Below are 20,678 nucleotides of genomic sequence, written 5' to 3' on the forward strand. Positions count from 1 at the left end.
GGTGCAGTAGTGTCTTAGTACTGTTAGTGTTGCCATAAAGAAATACCTGAAGTTGGGGAATTTATATAGGAAAAGTATTTATCTTTTTACATAATTCTGCTGTATAAAAGGTTGGGCATCTGGTGAGGGCCTCAGGCTTCTTTCACTTATGGTGAAAGGTAAACCAGAGCTGGCATGTGCATAGAACTCATGGTAAGAGAGGAAGCAAGTGGAAAAGGGAATTCAAAGCTCATTCTAACAAGCAGCTCTCATAGAAAATAATAGAGTGATAACTCATTCATACTCCCCTAGGGAGGGCATTAATCTATTAATGAGGGATCCACTCTCATGACTCAAACACCTCTCATTAGACCCCACCCTCAATGTTAGGGATCAAATTTTAACATGAAGTTTAGTGTGACAAAAATCCAAACTATAGCAAGTAGGTTGCAAACCTTGGGGCCCAAAATATTTCTCCTACCTTACTTTGCTTACTTTGTGAACTGTAATAGAGGATTCTAGGCAACAAACACACATCCAATGGTAAAAAGTATACATGTAACTGGCTCAAAAGCTAAGTCACTAAACAAATAAACACACAGCAGCACCAACCATCGAGGTTGAGGGAAAGAAAAAATGAGGTCAGTACCTAGAATTGGTTAAATATACTATCTCATATGTCCATGTCTAAACAAAAAAAAAAGACACACAAAAACATTGTTAAAAATAGTGTCTTCAAAAAACCCTCCAAAAAATCAATGAATCCAGGAGTTGGTTTTTTGAAAAGATCAACAAAATTGACAGACCACTAGCAAGACTAATAAAGAAGAAAAGAGAGAAGAATCAAATCGACGCAATTAAAAATGATAAAGGGGATATCACCACCGACCCCACAGAAATACAAACTACCATCAGAGAATACTATAAACACCTCTACGCAAATAAACTGGAAAATCTAGAAGAAATGGATAATTTCCTGGACACTTACACTCTTCCAAGACTAAACCAGGAAGAAGTTGAATCCCTGAATAGACCAATAGTAGGCTCTGAAATTGAGGCAATAATTAATAGCCTACCAACCAAAAAAAGTCCAGGACCAGATGGATTCACAGCTGAATTCTACCAGAGGTACAAGGAGGAGCTGGTACCATTCCTTCTGAAACTATTCCAATCAATAGACAAAGAGGGAATCCTCCCTAACTCATTTTATGAGGCCAACATCATCCTGACACCAAAGCCTGGCAGAGACACAACAAAAAAAGATAATTTTAGACCAATATCCCTGATGAACATCGATGCAAAAATCCTCAATAAAATACTGGCAAACCGGATTCAGCAGCACATCAAAAAGCTTATCCACCATGATCAAGTGGGCTTCATCCCTGGGATGCAAGGCTGGTTCAACATTCGCAAATCAATAAACATAATCCAGCATATAAACAGAACCAAAGACAAGAACCACATCATTATCTCAATAGATGCAGAAAAGGCTTTTGACAAAATTCAACAGCCCTTCATGCTAAAAACTCTCAATAAATTCGGTATTGATGGAACGTACCTCAAAATCATAAGAGCTATTTATGACAAACCCACAGCCAATATCATATTGAATGGGCAAAAACTGGAAAAATTCCCTTTGAAAACTGGCACAAGACAGGGATGCCCTCTCTCACCACTCCTATTCAACATAGTGTTGGAAGTTCTGGCTAGGGCAATCAGGCAAGAGAAAGAAATCAAGGGGATTCAGTTAGGAAAAGAAGAAGTCAAATTGTCCCTGTTTGCAGACGACATGATTGTATATTTAGAAAACCCCATTGTCTCAGCCCAAAATCTCCTTAAGCTGATCAGCAACTTCAGCAAAGTCTCAGGATACAAAATTAATGTGCAAAAATCACAAGCATTCTTATACACCAGTGACAGTCAAACAGAGAGCCAAATCAGGAATGAACTTCCATTCACAATTGCTTCAAAGAGAATAAAATACCTAGGAATCCAACTTACAAGGGATGTAAAGGACCTCTTCAAGGAGAACTACAAACCACTGCTCAGTGAAATCAAAGAGGACACAAACAAATGGAAGAACATACCATGCTCATGGATAGGAAGAATCAATATTGTGAAAATGGCCATACTGCCCAAGGTAATTTATAGATTCAATGCCATCCCCATCAAGCTACCAATGAGCTTCTTCACAGAGTTGGAAAAAACTGCTTTAAAGTTCATATGGAACCAAAAAAGAGCCCGCATCTCCAAGACAATCCTAAGTCAAAAGAACAAAGCTGGAGGCATCACGCTACCTGACTTCAAACTATACTACAAGGCTAGAGTAACCAAAACAGCATGGTACTGGTACCAAAACAGAGATATAGACCAATGGAACAGAACAGAGTCCTCAGAAATAATACCACACATCTACAGCCATCTGATCTTTGACAAACCTGAGAGAAACAAGAAATGGGGAAAGGATTCCCTATTTAATAAATGGTGCTGGGAAAACTGGCTAGCCATAAGTAGAAAGCTGAAACTGGATCCTTTCCTTACTCCTTATACGAAAATTAATTCAAGATGGATTAGAGACTTAAATGTTAGACCTAATGCCATAAAAATCCTAGAGGAAAACCTAGGTAGTACCATTCAGGACATAGGCATGGGCAAAGACTTCATGTCTAAAACACCAAAAGCAACGGCAGCAAAAGCCAAAATTGACAAATGGGATCTCATCAAACTAAAGAGCTTCTGCACAGCAAAAGAAACTACCATCAGAGTGAGCAGGCAACCTACAAAATGGGAGAAAATTTTTGCAATCTACTCATCTGACAAAGGGCTAATATCCAGAACCTACAAAGAACTCCAACAAATTTACAAGAAAAAAACAAACAACCCCATCCAAAAGTGGGCAAAGGATATGAACAGACATTTCTCAAAAGAAGACATTCATACAGCCAACAGACACATGAAAAAATGCTCATCATCACTGGCCATCAGAGAAATGCAAATCAAAACCACAATGAGATACCATCTCACACCAGTTAGAATGGCGATCATTAAAAAGTCAGGAAACAACAGGTGCTGGAGAGGATGTGGAGAAATAGGAACACTTTTACACTGTTGGTGGGATTGTAAACTAGTTCAACCATTATGGAAAACAGTATGGCGATTCCTCAAGGATCTAGAACTAGATGTACCATATGACCCAGCCATCCCATTACTGGGTATATACCCAAAGGATTATAAATTATGCTGCTATAAGGACACATGCACACGTATGTTTATTGCAGCACTATTCACAATAGGAAAGACTTGGAATCAACCCAAATGTCCATCAGTGACAGATTGGATTAAGAAAATGTGGCACATATACACCATGGAATACTATGCAGCCATAAAAAAGGATGAGTTTGTGTCCTTTGTAGGGACATGGATGCAGCTGGAAACCATCATTCTTAGCAAACTATCACAAGAACAGAAAACCAAACACCGCATGTTCTCACTCGTAGGTGGGAACTGAACAATGAGATCACTTGGACTCGGGAAGGGGAACATCACACACCGGGGCCTATCATGGGGAGGGGGGAGGGGGGAGGGATTGCATTGGGAGTTATACCTGATGTAAATGACGAGTTGATGGGTGCAGCACACCAACATGGCACAAGTATACATATGTAGCAAACCTGCACGTTGTGCACATGTACCCTACAACTTGAAGTTTAATAATAAATAAATAAATAAATAAATAAATAAATAAATAAATAAAAATAGTGTCTTGTACACAAAAAATGAAAGCAATAGAATTTTCTTTGAATGTGCGTAGATGACAGACATAGTAGATTAAAAAATCAAAAAAAGCTCTAATAAGTATATCTAATTAACTAACTAAAAAATATGCTTAAAAATGAAAGGAAATTATGGTGACAATGTCTCATATAGAAAATATCAAAACAAAAAATATTTAAAGGTTGTATTTAAAGATTTATAGAGTTTAGAAGTAGAATAAGTACAATATAAGATTCACTAGCAAACTGAATTCAGAAACACATAAAAAGAATTAGGCAGCATAACCTAATAAAATTTATCTCAGAAATGCAAAATTGTTTTAACATCTGTAAACCACCTGATGTAATGCATTATATTAGTAGAATAAAATCCAAAATTACATAATAATCTCAGTAGAGGCAGAACAGCATTCAGAGAAAAATTCAACACTCTTTTGTGATAGAAATATTCAATAAACTAGGAGCAGAAGAAAATTTCCTCAACCTGATAACAGGCATCTATGAAAAATTCATAGCTAACATTATATTCTATGGTGACTAGATATCTTACCCTTAAGATCAGTAACAACACCAGGGTGCATTGTCTTACTACTTCTAATTTAATATTGTACTGAATGTGTTTCATCCAGGGCAAAGAAGCAAGATAAATAAATAAAAAGCATTCAAATTGAAAAGAAAGAAATAAAACAATCTTTACTAAGAGATGATAAAATTTTTATACAAAAATTCTAAGGAATCCACTAAAAACTATTAGTACTACTAAAAATACTTTAGCAAAATTACAGAATATAAGATAAATATGCAAATGTCAATTGTAATTCTATACACTTGCAATGAACATTTCAAGAATAAAATAAACAAAACAGCTCCATTTGTAACAGCAAAAAAATATAGACTTCTTGGCAATAAACCTAACAAATCAAATGAAAAATGTGATCTGCTAAAAACTACAAAATGTTAAAATAAATTAAAGAAGACCTAAATAAATGAAAAATATATATATGTTTATAGATAGAAAGATGTAACATTGTTATGATGCCATTATTTGCCACACTGATCTATAATCAGTGTCAGAATTCCAGCTTATATCTCTGCAAAAATGGATAAGCTGAGTCTAAATTTTATTAAAAAATTGCAAGGAACTCAGAATAGCTGAAACAATCTTGAAAATAAAGAACCAGGTGAAGGAGATTCAAGATGGCTGAATAGGAACAGCAGGAGTCTGCAGCTCCCAGCAAGATCAACGCAGAAGATGGGTAATTTCTGCATTTCCAACAGAGGTACCCAGTTCATCTCTCAGGACTGGTTGGACAGTGGGTGCAGCCCGCGGAGGGTGAGCTGAAGCAGGGTGGGACGTCACCTCACCTGGGAAGCACAAGGGGTCGGGGAATTTTTCCCCTACCCAAGAGAAGCCATGAGGGTCTAAGCCTGAGGAACTACAGCACAGATACTGCGCTTGTCCCACGGTCTTCGCAACCCGCAAACCAAGAGATTACCTCTGGTGACTACCCCACCAGGGCCCTGGGTTTCAAGTACAAAACTGGGTGGCCAATTGGGCAGACACTGAACTAGTTGCAGGAGCTTTTTCTTTTTCCATAACACAGTGATGCCTGGAACACCAGTGAGGCAGAACCATTCACTCCACTGAAAAGGGGGGCTGAAGCCAGGGAGCAAAGTGGTCTGGCTCAGAGGGTCCTACCCAACAAAGCCCAGGAAACTAAAATCTGCTAGCTTGAAATTCTCACTAGTAGCACAGCAGCAATCTGAGATCCACCTGGAATGGTCCAGCTTGGTTGGGGGAGGGGCGTCCGCCATTGTTGAGGCTTCAGTAGGTGGTTTTACCATCACAGTGTAAAGGAAGCTGCTGGGAAGTTGGAACTGGGTGGAGCCCACTGTAGCTCAGCAAGGCTGCTGTGGCCAGACTGCCAGATTGTTCTTCTCTGGACAGGGCATCTCTGTAAAAAAGGCAGCTGCCCCTGTCAGGGGCTTATAGCAGACTTTAACGTTCTTGCCTGATGACCCTGAGGAGAGCAGTGGACTTCCCAGCACAGTGTTAGAGCTCTGATAAGGGTACATCTGCCTCCTCAAGTGGGTCCCTGAACCCTATGTATACTGACTGGGATACACCTCTCAGTTGGGGCCAACAGATACCTCATACAGGAGAGCTCTGTCTGGCATCTGGCAGGTGCCTTGCTGGGTTGAAGCTTCCAGAAGAAAAAAAAAGGCATCAATCTTTACTGCTCTGCAGCCTCCGCTGGTGATATCCAGGCAAACAAGGTCTGGAGTGGACGTCCAGCAAACTCCAGCAGACTGGCAGGAGAGGGGCCCGACTGTTAGGGAAAAAAAAAAAAAAAAAAAACAGAAAGGATTAACACTTCCACTGAAAGACCCCATCCGAAGGTTACCAACATCAAAGACCAAAGATAGATAAACCCACAAAGATGGGGAAAAAAAACAGTGCAAAAAGGCTGAAAACTCCAAAAACCAGAATGACTCTCCTTCTCCAAAGGATCATAATTCCTCACCAGCAAGTGAACAAAACAGGCTGGAGAATGAGTTTGACCAACTGACAGAAGTAGGTTTCAGAAGGTGGATAATAAACAACTTCAAGCTAAAGGAGCATGTTCTAACCCAATGCAAGGAAGCTAAGAACCTTGAAAAAAGGTTAGTTGAATTGCTAACTAGAATAACCAATGTAGAGAAGAACATAAATGACCTGATGGAGCGGAAAAACACAGCACGAGAACTTCGTGAATACACAAGTATGAATAGCTGAAATGATCAAGCGAAAGAAAGTATATCAGAGATTGAAGATCAACTTAATGAAATAAGGAGAGAAGACAAGATTAGAGAAAAAAGAATATTGTCTATTTAGAAAACCTCATCCTCTCAGCCCCAAACCTCCTTAAGCTGATAAGCAACTTCAGCAAAGTCTCAGGATACAAAATTGATCTGCAAAAATCACAAGTATTCCTATACACCAATAACAGACAAACAGAGAGCCAAATCATGAGTGAACTCCCATTCACAATTTCTACAAAGATAATAAAATACGTAGGAAGAGAACTTACAAGGGATGTGAAGGACCTCTTCAAGGAGCACTACATACCACTTCTCAAGGAAATAAGAGAGGACACAAATGGGAAAACATTCCATGCTCATGGATAGGAAGAATCCATATCATGAAAATGTCCATACTGCCCAAAGTAATTTTCAGGTTCAATGCTATCCCCATCAAGCTATCACAGACATTCTTCACAGAACTGGAAACAACTACTTTAAGCTTCACAGGGAACCAATAAAGAGTCCACATAGCCAAGACATTCCTGAGCAAGAAGTACAAAGCTGGAGGCATCACTCTACCTTACTTCAAACTATACTACAAGGCTACAGCAACCAAAACAGCATGGTATTCATACCAAAACAGATATATAGACCAATGGAACAGAACAGAGGTCTCAGAAATAACACCACACAGTTACAAGCTTCTGATCTTTGACAAACCTGACAATAACAAGCAATGGGGAAAAAATTTCCTATTTAATAAATGGTGCTGGGAAAACTGGCTAGCCACATGCAGAAAACTGAAATTGGGCCCCTTTCTTATGCCTTTTACAAAAATCAACTCAAGATGGATCAAAGACTTAAATATAAGACCCAGGACCATAAAAACCCTAGAAGAAAACCTGGGCAATACCATTCAGGACAGAGGCATGGGCAAAGACTTCATGACTAAAACACCAAAAGCAATGGCAACAAAAGTCAAAATTGACAAATGGAATCTAATTAAACTAAAGAGCTTCTGCTCAACAAAAGAAACAATCATCAAAGTGAACAGGCAACCTACAGAATGGGAGAAAATTTTTACAATTTATCCATCTGACAAAGGGCTAATATCCAGAATCTACAAAGAACGTAAACAAATTTACTAGAAAAAAGCAAACAACCCTATCAAAAACTGGGCAAAGGATATGAACAGACACTTCCCCAAAGAGGACATTTATGTAGCCAACAGGCATATGAAAAAATGCTCGTCATCACTGGTCATTAGAGAAATGCAAATCAAAACCACAATGAGATATCATCTCACACCAGTTAGAATGGTGATCATGAAAAAGTCAGGAAACAACAGATGCTGCAGAGGTTGTGGAAAAATAGGAATGCTTTTACACTGTTGGTGGGAGTGTAAATTAGTTCAACCGTTGTGGAAGACAGTGTGGCGATTCCTCAAGGATCTAGAACTGGAAATACCATTTGACCCAGCAATCCCATTACTAGGTATACACCCAAAGGATTATAAATCATTCTACTATAAAGACACATGCACACGTATGTTTATTGTGGCACTATTCACAAGAGCAAAGACTTGGAATGAACCCAAATGTCCATCAGTGACAGACTGGATTAAGAAAATATTGCACATATACACCATGGAATACTGTGCAGCCATAAGAAAGGATGAGTTCATGTCCTTTGCAGGGACGTGGATGAAGCTGGAAACCATCATTGTCAGCCAACTATCAGAAGATTAGAAAACCAAACACCGCATGTTCTCACTCATAGGTGGGAATTGAATGATGAGAACACATGGACACAGGGATGGGAACATCACACACCAAGGCCTGTCAGAGGGTGAGGAGGTAGCAGAGGGATAACATTAGGAGAAATACTTAATGTGGGTGATGGGTTGATGGGTGCAGCAAACCACTAGGGCACATGTATACCTATGTAACAAAACTGCATTTCTGTACATGTAACCAAGAACTTAAAGTATAATTTAAAAAAGAAAAGAAAACAAAGAACCAAGTTGAAGGACTTGTACTTTTTGATTTCAAATCTTACTACAATGCAATGATAATCAAGACAGTGTGGTGCTTGCACAAAATTAGACATAAAGATTAATGAAATGTAATTAAGAGTCTGACAAAACCCATATATCTACGGCAAACTAATTTTCAACAAAGGTGTCAAGACTATGCAATGGGGAAAACATTGTTCTTTCAGCAAAATGTGCTGGGAGAACTGCATAGCCACATCTAAAATAATGAATTTGAACTCTTATCTCACATTTTACATGAAAAATTAACTCAAAATTGATGAACTAACTACCTAAATGAAAGAGCTAAAACTATCGACCTCTGAGAAGAAGAAATAGGGGCAAATATTTATGACTTTAGATTTGTAAAACAGTTCCTAGCTATTATACCAGAAGTGTGAATAACAAGAGAAATAAACAAATTAAAATTCATCAAAATTAAAAATTTTGTGTTTAAAAGAACACCATCAAGAAAGTGAAAACACAACCCATAGATTGGCAAAAATACTTGCTAATTATAAATCTTCTAAGAAAACTGTATCTAAGGTTTATGAAGATCACTTGCAACTCAATTAATAGAAACACAAATATCCTATTAATCTGGAAAAATAATCTGAATAAGCGTTTCTTCAAGTAAGATATACACATATCCAACAAGTGCATGAAAACATGTTCAACATTATTAGTCATCAGGGAAATATAATTCAAAGCCACAGTGAAATGCCATTTCATATCCACTAGGAAGGCTACAATCAAAATGAGAAACAGTAATAAATGTTGGTGAGAATGTGGAGAAACTCAATCTCTCATACACTTCTGGTGGGAAAGTAAAATGGTGGAGCTACTTTAGAAAACAGTCTGGCAGTTTCTTTAACACATATACACATGCCATATGACCTACCAATTTCACTTCTAGGTACATACCAAAGAGAAATGTAAAAAAATGTCCATGATACTTGTACATGAATGTTTACAGCAATATTCTTCATAATAGTCAAAAAGTGTAAAAAAAACACAAATGCCCATCAATGAATGAACGGATTAACAATTTGAATATATACATATGGTGGAATATTATTTAGCCATAACAACAAATAAAGTGCTAATATATACTACAATATGGATAAACTTTGAAAAAAAATGCTAAGAGAAAAAAACTAGTCACAAAATACCTCATATTATGATTCTATTTACGTTAACTATCCAAAACAGACAATTCATAGAAAGAAAGTAGGTTAGTGGCTTTTTAGTATTATATATACAGAGGTTGAATCATGCTGTGAAACAATAAAATTCTTTCTAAATTGACTGTATTGATGGTTTCACACATCCTTGAATATACACATAACTACTCATTTTAATTGGTGAATTGTATCTTAATAAAGCCATATAAAACACTTTTTAAAGTGAACTGAATAAAACTCTAGAATTGATAAGCACAGTAACCAAAATACAAAACTCACTAGCAGTGCTCAACAGTAGATTGGAGTAAGCAGAATAAAAGAATTATCTAACCTGAAGATACAGATTTTGCAATCTGAAGAACAGAAAGAAAAAAAAGTAGTCCTTAGAGGAAAATTTATAACTACATCTATATTTTAAAAGAGTAAATGTTTGAAACAAATAATTTAAACTTTCATCTTAAGAAACTCGAAAGATATCAAACCAAATTTAAAAAGCAGACTAGAATGGAAATAAATAAAATAGATAATATAAAAAAAAGAGAAGGTTGATAAAATCAAAAACATTGTCTTTGAAAAAAGACAACAAAATTGACAAAATATTTGTTAGACTGAGGGGAAAAAAAATGGATAGAAAACTAAAATAAGTAATAAAATAAGAAACATCACTAATAATCACACAGAAATAAAAATAACTGTAAGAGAATAATATAAACAATGGCTTGCCAAAAAGTTAGATAAGTTACCTGGAACTGACAAGTTGTTAGAAAGGTACAAACTACCAAAATTGACTCAAGAATTAATAGAAAATCTGAGTAAATCTGTAACAAGTAAAGGGAGTGAATTAGTGTAAGAAAAACCTCACAAACAAAAGCCGAATCAGATGACATTACTGGTAAATTCTACAAAACATTAAATACTGCATACCAATCTTTCACAAAATTTCAAAAAATAGAGAATCAAAAAATACTTCTCTGCTCAATCCATGAGACCAGTATTACCCTGAAACAAAAACCAGACAAAACATTACTAAAAAAACTACAGAGCAATATCCCCTCTTACTATAGAAGTTAAAATGCTGAACTTCATACTAGTTAAATGAATCCTGTAACATATAAAAAGGATCTCATGCCACGACAAATTAGAATTTATCCCACAAATGCAAAGTTGGTTAAACATTTGAAAATCAATTAGCATAATATGCCATATAATATGATTTGGCTGTGTTCCCACACAAATCTCATCTTCGATTGTAGCTCCCACAATTCCCACATGTTGTGGAAGGGACCTGGTGAAAAATAATTGAATCATGGGGGCAGTTTCCTCATACTGATCTCGTGGTAGTTAATAAGTCTCATGAGATCTGATGGTTTTATAAATAGGAACCCTTTTCACCTGGCTCTCATTCTCTCTCTTGTCTGCTGCCATGTAAGATGTCCCTTTCACAATCTGCCATGATTGTGAGGCCTCCCCAGCCGCATGAAACTGTGAGTCCATTTAACCTCTTTTTCTTTATAAATTACCCAGTCTCATGTATGAATTTGTTAGCATCATGAAAACAGACTTATGCAGTAAACTGGTACCAGGAGCGGGGCACTGCTGTAAAGATACCTGAAAATATGGAAGCAACTTTGGTACCAGGTAACAGGCAGAGGTTGAAACAGTTTGGAGAGCTCAGAAGAAGACAGGAAAATGTGAGAAAGTTTGGAACTTCCTAGAGACTTGTTGAATGGCTTTGACAAAAATGCTGGTAGTGATATAAACAATAAAATCTAGGCTGAGGTGGTCTCTGATGGAGATGAGGAACTTGTTAAGAACTGGAGTAAAGAAGATTCTTGCTATGTTTTAGCAAAGATAGTGGTGGCATTTTGCCCTTGCCCTAGAAATCTGCGACACTTTGAACTTGAGGGAGATGATTTAGGGTATCTGGCAAAAGACATTTCTAAGCATCAAATCATTCAAAGGGTAACTTTGGTGCTGTTAAAAGCATTCAGCTTTAAAAAGGAAACAGCATAAAATTTCAGAAAATTTGCAGCCTGGTGATGTGATAGAAAAGAAACCCATTTTTTGAGGAGAAATTCAAGCAGGCTGCAGAAATTTGCTTAAGTAAAGAGGAGCCAAATGCTAATTACCAAGACAATGTGGAAAATATCTCCAGGGCATGTCAGAGACCTTTGCAATAGCCCCTCCCAGCCCAGGCTGAAAGGTTTAGGAGAAAAAAAAATGGTTTTGTGGGCAGGGGAAGAACCCTCCTGTTGTGTGCAGCTTAGGGAATTGGTGCCTTGAGTCCCAGCAACTTTAATCATGGATAAAAGAGGCCAAGATGCAACTCAGGCTGTGACTTCAGAGGGTGCAAGCCCCAAACCTTGGAAGCTTCCACATGGTTTTGAGACTGCCAGTGCACAGAAGTCAAGAATTGAGGTTTGAGAACCTCTGCCTAGATTTTAGAGGATGTATGAAAATGCCTGGATGTCCAGGCAGGTGTTTCATGCAGGGGTGGGGCCTCATGGAGAACCTCTGCTAGGGCAGTGCAAAGGGGAAATGTGAGATTGGAGGCCCCACACAGAGTCCCCACTGGGGCACTACCTAGTGGAGCTGTGAGAAGAGGGCAACCATTCTGCAGACCCCAGAATGGTAGCTCCACTGACAGTTTGCACCATGCACCTAGAAAAGCCACAGACACTCAATGCCATCTGTGAAAGCAGCCATGGAATGGGTCTATACCCTCCAAAGTCACAGGACCCAGAATGATAGATACCTTGACAGCTTGCACTGTGAACCTAGAAAAGCTGCAATCAACACCAGCCTGTGAAAGCAGCTGGAAGGGAGGCTGTACCCTGTAAAGCTACAGGGGCAGAACTGTCCAAGACTATGGGAACCCATCTCTTGCATTAGTGTGACCTAGACGTGAAACACAGAGTCAAAGTAGATTATTCTGGAGCTTTAAGATTTGATTGCCCTTCTGGATTTTGGACTTGCATGGGTCCTGCAGCCTCTTTGTTTTGGCAAATTTCTTCCACTTGGAATGGGAGCATTTATCCAATACCTGTATTCCCATTGTATCTTGGAAGTAACTAACTTACTTTTGATTTTACAGGCTCCTAGGTTGAAGGAACTTGCCATGTCTCAAGTGAGACTTTGGACTGTGGGCTATGAGTTAATACTAAAATGAGTTAAGTCTTGGGGGACTGTTGGGAAGGCATGATTGGTTTGAAAATAGGAGGACATGGGATTTGGGATGGGTCAGGGGTGGAATTATATGGTTTGGCTGTGTCCCCACCCAGATCTCTTCTTTAATTGTAGCTCCCATAATTTCCATAGTGTTCTGAGAGAGACTTGGTTGGAGATAATCGAATCATGAACAATCCAAAAACTAGATTAAAATAACAATTTTTAAAAATAGCATAAAATGTAATAAACTACATAGAAATGAATTTACATGTGTAAGACTTATAAACTAAAAGTTACAAAACATCAAAGAAATTAAAGATAAAAAACATAAATTAAATGTTAAATATATAAATTTTTTTAGAAAATAACAACACAGGAGTAAATCTTTGTGACCTTTAGTGAAAATGCAGGATGACATCAAAGAACACACAACAAAATATTAATAAATTGGACTTCATCAGAAATAAAAAGTTCATATGTTTCAAAAACATCATAAGAAAAGTGAAAAACGACCCAAAAAATGGGAGAAAATGTTTTGAAAGCATAATTTTGGTAAGGGATTTGTATATAAAATACATAAAGAACTCAATACATAACAGGAAAAAGCCAAACAACACAGTATTTTTAAATAAAGGAATTAAATAAACATTTATCCAAAAAAATTAACATAGTCAATGAGCATATTTATAGCACATGGCTATAATAAAAAAAGGAAAAACAATAATAAGTGTTGGCAAGAATGTGGAAAGTTTGGAGCATGCATACAGTGCTGGTAGAAATGTAAAATAGTAGAGCCACTCTAGAAAGCAGTCTGGCACTTCCTCAAATATTTTAATATAAAGTTACCATATGGTCCATCAATTTTACTACTAGGTATGTACACACAAGAAATAAAAACAAGATGGGTGGAACAAGATGGCCAAATAGAAGGCTCCACCAATTGTCCGCCCTGCAAGAACACCAATTTAATAACTCTCTCTACACACACACACACACACACACACACACACACACAAAGCATCTTCATAAGAACTGAAAAGCAGGTAAGCAATCACAGTACATGGTTTTAACTCCATATTGCTGAAAGAGGTACTGAAATACAGCAGAAAATACAGTCTTGAATCACTGATGCCACACCTCCTCTATCCCCTGACAGTGGCCACGTGGAGTGGAGAACAAATCTGTGTTCTCAGGAGAGGGAGAGCACAGCACTTGTGAGGCATTTGAGTAAAATCAGTGCAACCCTGTCACAGCAGAAAGCAAAACCGGGTTGAACTCAGCTGAAACCCACCCACCAAGGGAGCATTTAAAGCCAGAGGGAAATTGCCCATCCAAGTGGGCATAAACAGTACAATAAAGTATGAATAGAAACAACAAAGTGAAAAAGTGGGGGAATATTTTTAATGTGTTGCATTTTTATACATTTTATTTTTGCTTGTTTGTTGATGCAACAAGTGTTGCTAAAAGCTTAAAATATATGGTTATGTGATAGTACTTGCAAGTCTCACAGTAACCTCAAATCAAAAAACATACAATGGATTAAAAAAATGAAAAGCAAAAAATTAAATCATACCATCAGAAAAAAATTACCTTTACTAAAATGAAGAAAGCAAGGATAACAGGGAGAAAAGCAAGGTGACAAAACAACAAGAAAACAGGTAACAAAATGGCAGGAGTAATTTCTTATTAATAATAACATTGAAAGTAAATGAAATAAACTATCTAATCAAAAGGCATAGTCTGGCTAAATAAACTAAGAAAAATGAGATGTAATAATCTGTTGTCTACAAGAAATGCACTTCACCTATAAAGACACACATCAACTGAAAATAAACGGATGTAAAAAAAATCTCCTATCAATAAAAACAAGAAAGAACAGGATTAGCTACAGTTGTAACAGCCAAAATAGATTTTAATATGAAAACTGAAAGAAGAGACAAAGAAGGTTACTATATAAAGATGTCAATTAGCAAGAGAATATAAAAAATTGTATACACATGTGCACCTAACACCAGAAAACTGAGATATGTAAAGCAAATATTATTATAGCTAAAGAGAGACAAAGACTCCAACAAAAAAAATAGCTGGTGATTTTACACCCCATTCTCAACACTGGACACATCTTGCTGATAGAAAATCAACAAAGAAACATTGGACTTAATCTGTACTATAGATGAAATGGACCTAACAAAAATTTACAGATTATTTTGTCCAACAGTTGAAAATTGCATATACTTTTCCTCAGCAGCACATGGCTCATTTCAAGGATAGACCCTACTTTAAGTCACAAAAAAGTCTCAAAACCTTTTAAAAAGATGAAATATTATCAAGCATCTTCTCTGACCACAATGGAATAAAACCAGAAATACAAAACAATAGGAATTTTGGAAACTAAGAAAACAAATAGAAATTAAACAGCATGTTCCTGAATGACATAAGTTCTTCTTAATGAAGAAACTAGAAGGAAATTTAAAAATTTCTTGAAACAAATGATAATGAAAATACAGCATACTAAGGGATACAGAGAAATCGGTAATGAGAGGAAAGTTTATAGCTGTAAGTGCCTATTTCAAAAAATACATAAACAACACGATAATGCATCTTTTTTCTTTTATTATTATATTTTAAATTCTAGAGTACATGTGCAGAACGTACAGTTTTGTTACATAGGTACAAACGTGCCATGGTGGTTTGCTGCACCCATCAACCGTCACCTATATTAGGTATTTCTCCTAATGCTATTCCTCCCCCAGTCCCTCACCCCATGACAGGCTCCAGTGTGTGATGTTCCCCTCCCTGTGTCCATGTGTTCTCATTGTTCATCTCCCAATTATGAGTGAGCACATGCAGTGTTTGATTTTCTACTCTTGTGTTAGTTTGCTGAGAATGAAGGTTTGCAGTTTCATCCATGTCCCTGCAAAGGACACGAACTCATCCGTCTTTTATGACTGCATGGTATTCCATGGTGTATATGTGCCACATTTTCTTTATCCAGTCTATCATCGAGGGACACTTGGGTTCATTCCAAGTCTTTGCTATTGTGAATGGTGCTGCAGTAAACATACGTGTGCATGTGTCTTTATAGTAGAATGATTTATAATCCTTGGTGTATACACCCAGTAATAGGATTGCAGAGTCAAAAGGTATTTTGAGTTATAGATCCTTGAGGAATCCCCACAATGTCTTCCAAAATGGTTGAACTAATTTACACTCCCACCAACAGTGTAAAAGCATTCTTATTTCTCCACATCCTCTCAAGCATCTGTTGTTTCCTGACTTTTTAATGATGGCCATTGTAAGTGGTGTCAGATGGTATCTCATTGTGTTTTTGATTTGCATTTCTCTAATGACCAGTGATGATGTGCATTTTTTTACATATGTGTTGCTTGCATAAATGTCTTCTTTTGAGAAGCGTCTTTTTTCATCCTTTGCCCAATTTTTGAGGGAGGTTGTATGTTTTGTTTATTTTTTCTTGTAAACATGTTTAAGTTCTTTGTAGATTCTGGATACCAGCAGAATTTTTCTCCCATTCTGTAGGTTCCCTGTACAAGGAGGAGCTGGTACATTTTCTTCTGAAACTATTCCAATCAATAGAAAAAGAGGGAATCCCCCCTAACTCATTTTATGAGGTCAACATCATCCTGATACCAAAGCCTGGCAGAGACACAAAAAAAAGAGAATTTTAGACCAATATCCCTGATGAACATCGACGCAAATATCCTCAATAAAATACTGCCAAACCGGATCCAGCAGCACATCAAAAATTTTATCCACCATGATCAAGTTGGCTTCAACACTGGGACACAAGGCTGGTTCAACATTCGCAAATCAATAAACGTAATACATCATATAAACAGGACCAACAACAAAAACCACATGATTATCTCAATAGATGCAGAAAAGACCTTGGACAAAATTCAACAGCCGTTTATGCTAAAAACTCTCCATAAACTACGTATTGATGGAATGTATCTCAAAAATAAGAGCTATTTATGACAAACCCACAGCCAATATCATACTGAATGGGCAAAAACTGGAGGCATCCCCTTTGAAAACCGGCACAAGACAAGGATGGCCTCTCTCACCACTGCTATTCCACAAAGAGTTGGAAGTTCTGACCAGGGCAATCAGGCAAGAGAAAGAAATAAAGGGTATTAAATTAGGAAAAGAGGAAGTCAAATTGTCCTGTTTGCAGATGACATGACTGTATATTTAGAAAACCCCATCATCTCAGTCCAAAATCTCCTTAAGCTGATAAGCAGCTTCAGCAAAGTCTCAGGAAACAAAATCAATGTGCAAAAATCACAAGCATTCTTATACACCAATAACAGAGAAACAGAGAACCAAATCATGAGTGAACTTCCATTCACAATTGCTACCTAGAGAATAAAATACCTAGGAATCCAACTTACAAGGAAAGTGAAGGACCTCTTCAAGGCGAACCACAAACCACTGCTTAACAAAATAAAAGAGATGCAAAAAAATGGAAGAACATTCCATGCTCATGGATAGGAAGAACCAATATTATGAAAATGGCCATACTGCCCAAGGTAATTTAGAGATTCAATGTGATCCCCATCAAGCTACAAATGACTTTCTTTACATAATTGGGAAAAAAAAACTACTTTAAAGTTCATATGGAACAAAAAAAGAGCCCACATTGCAAAGACAATCCTAAGCAAAAAGAACAAAGCTGAAGGCATCAGACTACCTGATTTCAAACTATACTACAAGACTACAGTAATCAAAACAGCATGGTATTGATACCTAAACACAAATAGACCAATGCAACAGAAGAGAGACCTCAGAAATAACACCACACATCTACAACCATCTGATCTTTGACAAACCTGACAAAAACAAGCAATGCAGGAAGGATTCCCTATTTAATAAATTGTTCTGGGAAAACTGGCTAGTCATATATAGAAAGCTGAAACTAGATTTCCTCCTTACACCTTATACAAAATTTAATTCAAGGTGGATTAAAGACTCAAACGTTAGACCTAAAACCTTAAAAACCTTAGAAGAAATCCTAGGTAATACCATTCAGGACATAGGCATGGGCAAAACTTCATGACTAAAAAGCCAAAAGCATGGCAACCAAAGCCAAAATTGACAATGGGATCTAGTTAAACTACAGCACTTCTGTACACAAAAGAAACTACCATCAGAGTGAACAGGCAACCTACAGAATGGGAGAAAATTTTTGCAATCTACCTGTCTGACAAAGGGCTAATATCCAGAATCTACAAAGAACATAAACAAATTTACAAGAAAAAACAAACAACCCCATCAAAAAATGGGCAAAGGATATGAACAGACACTTCCCAAAAGAAGACATCTATGCAGCCAACAGACACATGAAAAAATGTTCATCACCACTGGTCATCAGAGAAATGTAAATCAAAACCACAATGAGATACCATCCCACACCAGTTAGAATGGTGATCATTAAAAAGGCAGCAAACAACAGATGCTGGAGAGGTTGTACAGAAATAGGAATGCTTTTACACTGTTGGTGGGAGTGTAAATTAGTTCAACAATTGTGGAAGACAGAGTGGCAATTCCTCAAAAATCTAGAACTCAAAATGCCATCTGACCCTGCAATCCCATTATTAGGTATATACCCAAGGGATTATAAATCATTCTACTATAAAGACACATGCACACATATGTTTATTGTGGCACTATTCACAAGAGCAAAGACTTGGAACCAACCCAAATGTCCATCAATGATAGACTGGATTAAGAAAATGTGGCACATATACACTATGGAATACTATGAAGCCATAAGAAAGGTTGAGTTCATGTCCTTTGCAGAGACATGGATGAAGCCAGAAACCATCATTCTTAGCAAACTATCACAAGGACAGAAAACCAAACACCTCATGTTCTCACTCATAGGTGGGAATTGAACAATGAGAAAACTTGGACACAGGGTGCGAAACATCACACACCAGAGCCTGTCAGGGGGTGGGGGTCTGGGGGAGGGATAGCAGTAGGAGAAATACCTAATGTAAATGACAATTTAATGGGTGCAGTAAACCAACATGGCACATGTATACCTATGTATCAAACTTGCACATTGTGCACATGTACCCTAGAACTTAAAAGTATAATTAAAAAAAAAAAATGCTGTCTTATAAAAAAAAAAAAAATCCCTCTGCACACTGCTTTAAATGTGTCCCAGAGATTCTGGTACGTTGGGTCTTTGTTCTCATTGGTTTGAAAGATAAGCTTTATATCTGCCTTCATTTCAATATTTACCCAGTAGTCATTCAGGAGCAGGTTGTTCAGTTTGTTGAAAATAATAATATCAGTTTGTTGAACATTCAGGAGCAGGAGTTGTGCAGTTTTTAGTCAGTTACTTAATGCTGAGTTCTAATTTGATTTTACTGTGGTCTGAGAGACTGTTATTATTTCCTTCATTTTGCATTTGCTGAAGATTGTTTTACTTTCTATTATGTGGTCAATTTTAGAATAAGAGCAATGAGGTGCTGAGAAGAATGTATACTCTGTTTATTTGGGGTGGAGAGTTCTATAAATATTTATTGGATCTGATTGGTCCAGAGCTGAGTTCAAGTCCTGAATATCCTTGTTAAGTGATCTTATTGATAATAAGATCAATATTAGATTTGATCTCTCTAATATTGACAGTGGGGTGTTGAAATCTCCCACTATTATTTTGTTGGAGTCTAAGTCTCTTTGTAGGTCTCTAAGAACTTGCTTTATGAATGTGGGTGTTCCTTTATTGGGTGTATATATATTTAGGGTAGTTAACTCTTCTTGTTGCATTGATCCCTTTACCATTATATAATGCACTTCTTTGTTTCTTTTGATATTTGTTGGTTTACAGTCTGTTTTATCAGATATTAGAATGGCAACTTCCCCCGCCCTTTTTTTTTTTTTTTTTTGCTTTCCATTTGCTTGGTAAATATTCCTCCATCCCTTTATTTTGAGCCGATGTGTGTCTTTGCACATGACATGGGTGTCCTGAATACAGCACACCAATAGGTTTTGACTCTTTATCCAGTTTGCCAGTTTGTGTCTTTTTATTGGTGAATTTAGCTCGCTTACATTTAAGGTGAATATTATTATGTGTGAAATTGATCCTGTCATTATGATGCAAGTTCGTTATTTTGCCCATTAGTTGATGCAGTTTCTTCATAGTGTCGATGATCTTTACAAATTGTTATGTTTTTGCTGTGGCTGGTACGAGTTTTTCCTTTCCATGTTTAGTGCTTCCTTCAGGAGCCCTTGTAAGACAGGCCTGGTGGTGACAAAATCTCTCAGCATTTCCTTCTCTGTAAAGAATTTTATTTCTCCTTTGTTTATGAAGCTTAGTTTGGCTATACATAAAATTCTGGTTGAAAATTATTTTGTTTAGGTTGGGGAAGCTCTCTTGGATAATATCCTGAAGAGTGTTTTCCAACTTTGTTCCATTCTCACTGTCAGTTTCAGGTACATCAATCAAATGTCAATTTGGTCTTTTCACATAGTCCCATATTTCTTGGAGGCGTTGTTCATTCCTTCTTATTCTTCATTCTCTAATCTTGTCTTCTCACATTATTTCATTAAGTTGATCTTCAATCGCTGATATCTTTCCTTCCACTTGATTGATTCAGCTGTTGATACTTGTGTATGCTTCACAAAGTTACTGTGCTGTGTTTTTCAACTCTGTCAGGTCATTTGTCTTCTTCTCTAAACTGATTATTCTAGTTAGCAATTCATCTAACCTTTTATTCAAGGTTCTTAGCT

This window comes from Chlorocebus sabaeus, chromosome X (assembly GCF_047675955.1).
Source record: "Chlorocebus sabaeus isolate Y175 chromosome X, mChlSab1.0.hap1, whole genome shotgun sequence".
NCBI lineage: Eukaryota > Metazoa > Chordata > Mammalia > Primates > Cercopithecidae > Chlorocebus > Chlorocebus sabaeus.